The sequence below is a fragment of the Melozone crissalis genome, unplaced genomic scaffold (genome assembly GCF_028551555.1).
Source record: "Melozone crissalis strain CALT ecotype California unplaced genomic scaffold, PUWL_Pcris_2 ptg000018l_1, whole genome shotgun sequence".
NCBI classification, from domain to species: domain Eukaryota; kingdom Metazoa; phylum Chordata; class Aves; order Passeriformes; family Passerellidae; genus Melozone; species Melozone crissalis.
In genome coordinates, this window is record NW_026535796.1 from 18,841,678 (window position 1) to 18,849,356 (window position 7,679).

Consider the following 7,679-nt stretch of genomic DNA (forward strand, 5'->3'; position numbering starts at 1 on the left):
GCAGCTCAGGAAATCCACTGACCCAAAAGAAGAGAAAGACTGAGCATGCGGACTAATAACCACAAGAAGTGAGAAAATCATCTGTTGATAGAAGATAGAATATTAATCAACAAAAAATCTAGGTAACTTGTAGCCAACAATAATTAGCTTTGTTCTATAGCAAACAATGTATTTGTTTGTGAAAGTGTGTGAATAGTGAAAAGTTTTGGTAGCTGTCACACTGGCCTAGTGGATTTGCCACCAAGCACCCCTTTCCGTGCAGAACTGTAAATAAATCAAATACCTCAACTCTGTGTGTGGATTGGTGTCTTACACACTGCGTGAAAGAGCCTATTTTGGGACAACAGGGGCAGACAGCAACTGGGGCAGTTTAACAAGAACCTGAGGATGGTCCTTGGGCATCCTCCACAGCCAGAGAGGGAGGGCCTTGCTGTGGGACTGCTGGGGAGGGGCTGCCACGCTCATGGATATTGATGGTCACCAGCACTGTATCCACCTGGCATTGCTGGGCAGTGGTGGCAGGACGGGACTGGTAGTGGTCCTTGTGTCAGGAACAAGACTGCTTGCTGGCTCCTGTCAGCATCCTTCGTGTGCTGGTTGGAGCAAGTGAAATCTGGGTGTTGGACAGACACCCATGCTAGCATGGATTTTGCCCACATCCCATCAAAAGCACAGTGTGCTCTGCTGCCTAAACCTTCTGTACAGAAAACAGATTTGAGTTTTTGTAGTGGTAAATAAAACCTTCCCAATACAACCTAAATGAAGTAGGATGATGATATGTACAAGCAAGGACAGCACAGGCAAGAGCTGGCTGCCTAGTTCCTATTCCTGTGTCAATAATTTGATATCTAACCAGGAGAATGTCTCTGCCAATGCCATTTACCTCTCCAAACTGAGGTACAGCCTGTACTGACTTGTGCACTACCCCACTACATTGCCAGCAATACAGGGACTAATGCTTTCAATGTAGCCTGGGTGTTAGGATAGGCTGCACTCATTCTCTTGCTAACTCACTTATCCCATAGTTCCACATCATCATCCCAGGTATAAAACACTCATCTGCCCATAATCACATGCCAAAACATCCCATGTCCTCTCAATGGTGCTTCATAAAAAAGAAGCCTTTCAATAAGAAACTCTAGCATGTTGTGAATTCAAACTGCTGGACAGGATGAAATAAATTAGAATTAATTGCAGATTCCATGTGGCGGGGGAGGCAGCAGTGAGCTCTGTCAAACATTGGTCAGTGTGACCCTCGCTTATGTCAGCTGAGACTGCTGCAAAGTGTCTGGTTTGCAATGTCCTGGGGCACAGAAATTTGCACAGGGCATAATTATGAGGATTTTGGAAGCAAAGCCAGCAGCGTTAATTGGCCCCCATAGCAATCTTTGCTGCTCTTACAGTTGGGAAGGATGGGAGCATAGTAGGGGTTTTGGGGAGAAAAGTACTTAATTAGGCCAGTTGGTGCGGGTGGAAAATGTTTCAGGCATAAAGTGCTTTTCTCAAATCTCTGAAGTCACTTGATTTTTTTTCTGCCAGGTGCATTAGTGGGTTTAGAAAATGATGCTGCCCTTCCTCACAACCCCTGCCTTCTAAGCAGCATCTGGGCTTCTGATGGGAATCATGTTTCCTCTGGACAAAGAAAGCTGGTGCTGGTGTGCTTGCTTTGGACCACCCAAGTGCCTGCAGGGTGAGGGAGTGTTCAGGGTTGTGTTCTGAGCAACATCTCAGCACTGCACCTTGTGACAGACGGCCCGATAGAGCCCTGGTACAACCCCAAGTGAGTTTAGCCTGCTCACCTCACCCACCTCCCCGCTCTGCCTGCACATCTGGGAGAGCCACCCCATGCATGGTGCTTACCCAAGCTCACATGTGTGGGGTGTGACATCCCCTGGATGCAGGCCTGCAGCTCCTGCCATGGAAACAGCAGATTGTGACTGTGCAGAGGGGCTGGCATTAAGGCAGGGAAAGCCGCCTTTGATCCTGGTGCTAGATGTCAGCTAGCACTTACTCATTACTTCATATCCTGTGTCCTTTCCATCCACCTTCTTCCAGTGCCTGTCCCACTCTCCTCTCAGTCAAGAAAAAAAAGAAAGCAAACAGTGCAGGGCACTGTGTGGGGCACTCGCTTGGTTCCATAGGTCCTTGTGGCCTGTTGTACATACCTGTGGTTTCGGCTTCACATAATTCAGATTGAATTTCAAGGAATTTGACCTCTGCTACCACTAATGTTGCAAGAATGACATGCCTCTGGCAGATTCAGAGTCAGATATAACTTTTTTTCTTCTCTCTGCCACTTGCTAGCATTGTTCAAAGTGCCTTCTCTAAACTAAACCTGGGGGTTGGAGAAGCCAAAAGCCCCCTTCCACTGCATTGTGTTCACTCAGTCCGTGCACAGTAGATTGCTTTGGCCTGCAGAAGTTTGAGATATCCCAATCAATAAAATCCTTGTCGCTTCTCCTGGGGGATTATCCTACAGCCCTATCACACATGTATGGCACGTCTGCATGGGAAAGTCAACTAGAATAACTCTCTCACCTCTGCCAATATAACTCCCTGGTGCTGACAGTGTATTCCAAAATAAAAGTGATTTGTTCTTGAATAATGAGGTAGTTCTGTGATAGTTGTGCTGGTCGGTCTCCCTAGGCAGAGCTTGTCTACAGCATGGCAATGGTTTGACAAGCGCTTTGAATAAAGGCTTCCCTGGGTGCAAAAACTGACCAGCAGAATTACTCTGCCATAGCCCTGCCTGCCTACCTGCCTCCCAAGGGTGCTTTGCTTTGGGACGAAGGTGCTTTAAAGTCATAGGTTTAGAAATTTCAGAGTAAAGGTAGGAATAAGTAGGTTTAGATAATGTAGCCTGGCCTCCTGCACAACATCAGTCTTAGGCTTCCCTGAATTGAATCTTACTTGAATTAAATCTGATTTTCTATGAGAAAAACAAAATCAATTTAGAATAAAAAAAAAATCCAGAGAGTGAATTCAATAGGGCACTAGCAATGGTATTCTGAAGGCTGGTTCTTTCCCACTAAATAATGCACACTCCTTTTCATGCTTGGCATTGTCAGGTTCAATGGATCTTGTTACAGCTTTGCTGACTCTTTTACAGGCAAGCAGTTACAGGCAGATGAAGCTACCTTTTAGCCTTGCTTTTGGAGAAGATAAATAATTTAAACTTCATTACAGAACGTGTTTATTATGCTACAGCAGCAAAGATTGACTTCTGTATGCAGATGAGACCTCAGTATTTTCCTGCCCTGCTGCCTGGCCGTGTATTAACATGGCAGCACATATTGTGAGGAGCCAGCAAAGGATTCTTCCTGGCTTAGGGATGTGCTGCTCCATGTTGCCTGAGTGCTTACAAAATAAGCAATTATCACTAGTAAAGGTCTGAGGCTGGAAAATAAGCAGCTTTGACAGGTTCTTTATGTGGGAAATCTGGCTTGGAGTGTCCTTGCTCCCATGTCTTGTGAGGTGCCTGCACTGCTGCTGGTGTCTGCCACACCTGATGCCCTGCCTGCTGCTGGTGTGCACACACATGTACTTACACTCCTGCCTCTTTACTTCTTTCCCATGTGATCAGAGAACCTTTTTAACTATGAGAGGTGCTGCTCCTCTGAGGGGAGAGCTCTCCCCTTCCCACTAAAATTAGGGTGACCTACCTGGAAGCATGCAAATCAACTGATAGCCAGCGCCCTGGCTTATAAAACAGCAATGGGCTTTGGGGTGTACATCAAACCTGGTGGTGAGACAGCACAGATTGCATTTCCTAGCCACACAAGAGACCTGGACACATTGACCAGTGTGTTATTGTAGGAATAGGCCCTCTGTAAATCATGTAGAAGAGCAAACAATGCAGCAGAAAACATTGCCAGTTTTGTTTCTGGGTTTAGGGTTAGAAATAGGACTCATTCCACTACCTAGAATGGGACATGGGAAAAAATCCACTCAGCAGAGAGGTCATTCCAGTGTATTTAAGAATTTATTGTTCCTTACAAGCATACGTATCTGATTTCCAGTTAATACAAACATCCTTGATGCTGACATTTATGAAGTATGGAGCCTACAAGTTAAGATGTCAATCCAGATTCATACATGCATCAATGCACACATATATACAAGCATATTAGTATGTTTATATCTGCATATATACATATGTGTGTGAGTATGCTCAGAATATGTACAGGTGGTGTGGTGCCACAATGGTGTCCAAGTAGGGACCAATAACCCAGGAGGGTCATTTGTGACAAGAGCATTACTTTATTGTGACAGGGGTATTACTTTACTGGACCTACTGGTGATTCCTCTGGTTTGCTGTGTATCTAATTAAAATTAGCTTGAGCTTTTGAGGTTTCAAGTTTGAACTGCAGATTTGCCTGGTAATGACAGGTCTCAGCTGTCATACTGTTATTTAGCATTTGCTGATAATCAATACAGGAGAAGAAGGCCAATGCAAAATCTAAGATTTATCAGATCAGATTAGCTGAATCAGATCTCTCTCTGCTAGGGTAACAAACATGAATCAGGGGAGCCAATTGAGTAATCTCTTGGTATTGTCCTCAAACCACACCTCCTTTTTAGCACTGGTATTTCCCATTGTAATGCAGCTTCTTTCCAGACTCCCCCCATCTGTAGAAGACATGGCCCTGGCAGAGTTTTACTGCTGTAGCCCTCCTGCTGCTGTAGCAGGATAATAGATCTTGCTGCAGTTTCATTGTGGAAAAACATGGAACCCGGGGGAGTCCAGTGCAGAGGAGGGTTGGTGCCACTGCGGAATTGGAACGGTTTTGGTCTAGGTGGGTTTTTTAGCTGTGGTTCTGTGCCAGCTTTGTTGGCCCAGAGAGCTGCTCGGAAGATGCCTTGGTGCCTCCCCCACATGCTGTCCTCCAGCAGCCTGCTGACACTAGCTGGAAAGTGCTTGGATCCCGCTGCACCCAGCTCAGACACCTTCCTGGACCCTGGAACATCACACAGAATCTGCTGGAGCTCAGCCCAGAAGGGGCTAACCCCAGCTGGATCCAAACTAGCTTTGAAGCTGGATCAAAAACCAGCACTGCCTGGGCTCTTCCATCTCTGGATGTCTGGTGCCAGGTCCCCGGAGCAGTCATGCTGACTCAGCTCTGTAGAGAGGCAACAGAACCTCTCCAAGGGCTCTACCACATCCAAGCAACCCTGAGCTTTGCAAATCTGAGCTGTTTCTGGAAGCAGGGCAGGTGTCCCATCAGCAAATAAAATTGTCCACACCTCAGACTCTGCATCTGGGGCATGCTGTATCCCCAGCCCGGATGGTCTCACTGCACATAAGTGGAAGGGCATAAGAAAGAGTTAATGAAGGTTTCTCCTGGTTGTCTTGTCCCCTCCTGGCTTCCTCAGAATTTTGAAATGGTGGGTATCTGCTTTGGCAATGGGCAGAGACTGGAGGTAAAGGTAGGAAGTTCCTTCCGCCCCAAATTACATCATCGTCTGCTGGCAAATATCTGAGCCTCGATGCTTCCCCTTTGCTGCTCCCCTGGTGTGAAAGCCAAGCTCTGTTTGAAACAGTCACACCGAAGTCCCCGCTGCACATCTGTACCAGCGGTGCTGGGGGATGAGCTGGATCAAAAGGAGCGGCTGTGGCAGAAGTGACACTAGAGGGCAGGGCTGACACACGGTTGGAGCCTGCCCAGGCTGAGGCTGGACTGGGTGCAGGTGCAGACTGCTTTCTGGGGTGCCTGGGGATGCTGCGGCATGGGGCACATCTCCAGCTGCCCATGCTGGCCTCTGTCACCACCCAAGAACGGTATGGAATCGAGCCTTAGAGGCCCAGGTGACAAATTAGAAATCACAGTATGACACAAACCAGCACGGATTACATACATTGCCCAGTTGCTGAATGTTTCCCGGGCACCCCCCACTATCCACTTCATCCCCGTGGGCTGCGGCAGCCTCTGCTTTCCACTCATGCCAGGCAGGAGCTGGCTGGGACCCGACTGCCTGTGCGCAGAAATGACTACAAGGCAGGGTGAAAACTGGCAGCCCACAGCAAAAAAAACCTGAAGAAGATGCTGCTTTGTCCCTCTGTCTCTAAAGAAGAGGGGACAGCCGTGAGGGAAGGTGATCAGCATCCCAGGGTGATCCCTGGTTTGAAAGGGTGGCTGGGGATGGCTCTGCTTGCCATGGCTCGGGAGCAGTCTGGCTGCAGTGATGCTGTGCTCTCTGCCTGGAGCTGGAAATGCCCCTGCTGCCAAGGCCAGGTCAGGTGATGAAGCAGTAGCCCAGCCCCTCAGGAGCAGGGCAGGCAGGTAGTGGGCTGTGATTTATGAGGCAAGCCCTTGGAAACTCTCCAAACCCAGTGCTTAAGTGCTTCTGAATGGCAGCATTAATTACTATTAAAAACATACATTTATATCTCTCTCACCTGCTTTAAATCCTGTGAAATTAGATTTCCTACCCAACCCTTCCAGCCTTGGTGGCAGCTCAGGGTGTTTTATAGCCCTATAAAGCCTCACAGTACCTGCTGTCTATATGGGCTCTTATTTACGAGGCCTTTAAAAGTCTTCATGGCTGCACCATCTGAGCCCCCTAATCATTCCTTTCCATGTGCCTTGGGGAGTGGTCCCTTCAGCCACCCCAGCAGCCATCCCTCCCCACAGGGACTGGCTGATTCACAGACCCAGCTCCTGGCGTGGGAGCAAGGCTGTGCTGGGGCATCCTGATGAACCCATTTCCAGCTTTTGGGCTACTTTCTCCGGTTTTACATAAAAAGGGGATTCAGTGAGATAAGTGCCTCATGACAATGTTGTGAATGTCCTTGTTTGTGTGTCTTTTACAGCAAAGTCATGCCAGGTATCACCAAAAGCCACCCAGAACCTCCCAGGGTTAGGCTAACACCCCAGATTTACTCTGCACAGAGAAGTAGTTTATATAGATAAAAAGCAAATATAATTTACATAGATTATCCTTTCTTTTGGATGCAAGCTATGTAGAAGTATCTTAAAATAGCCAACTTTTCTCTAATGGACTGCAGCCATTTTGCAACTCATCCTATTTCAGATGCCTTGACAGTGTGTTTAAAAATGCGGTGTGCCTTTGGACCGAGATGTGAACCCCATTTTCCTGGGCGTCCACTTGTCTCCAGGTCACAGAGGCAGGGTGGAGTCAGGATCTGCATTCTTCTCCAGGTCTCTCCTACATAATATCCCCACTTGCCTCCCCAGAACTTCTGGGCGGTCAGATCTGCTGGAGACCAGATGATGCTCTGGGGATCTGGGCAAATTGGTGTGCCTGTATCAGCCTGCCGGGGAGGAAGTGATAGATATCTCTGCCTCCTGACTCCCAGGCTGAGCATGCTAATTTATAGATTGTATCTGTCACTCCTGATAAACGATGTCTTACTTCCCTAATGCCACCTTCAAATTGAGTTTTTAAGGCTAGGTCGGGTGGAGAAACCAAAGGATGACTCTGCTTTTGCTCTGCTCTGACTTGGTTCTCTGCAGCTGGGCTGAAGTTGGCTTTTCAGGTAAGATGTGGATCTGTTTTGGCATCTGCTTTGCTGGCCAGTTGGGCCCAGTGCCTGCCCCTAACTGGCCTCTGAAGACTCCTGCCTCAGGTGTTTGGTGTGTTCTGATGTGTTTTTGGGGAGGGCCAGCCGAGTCATCCCCCTCCTCATCCTACTCCATCCAGCTCTGTTCCCAGTCTCT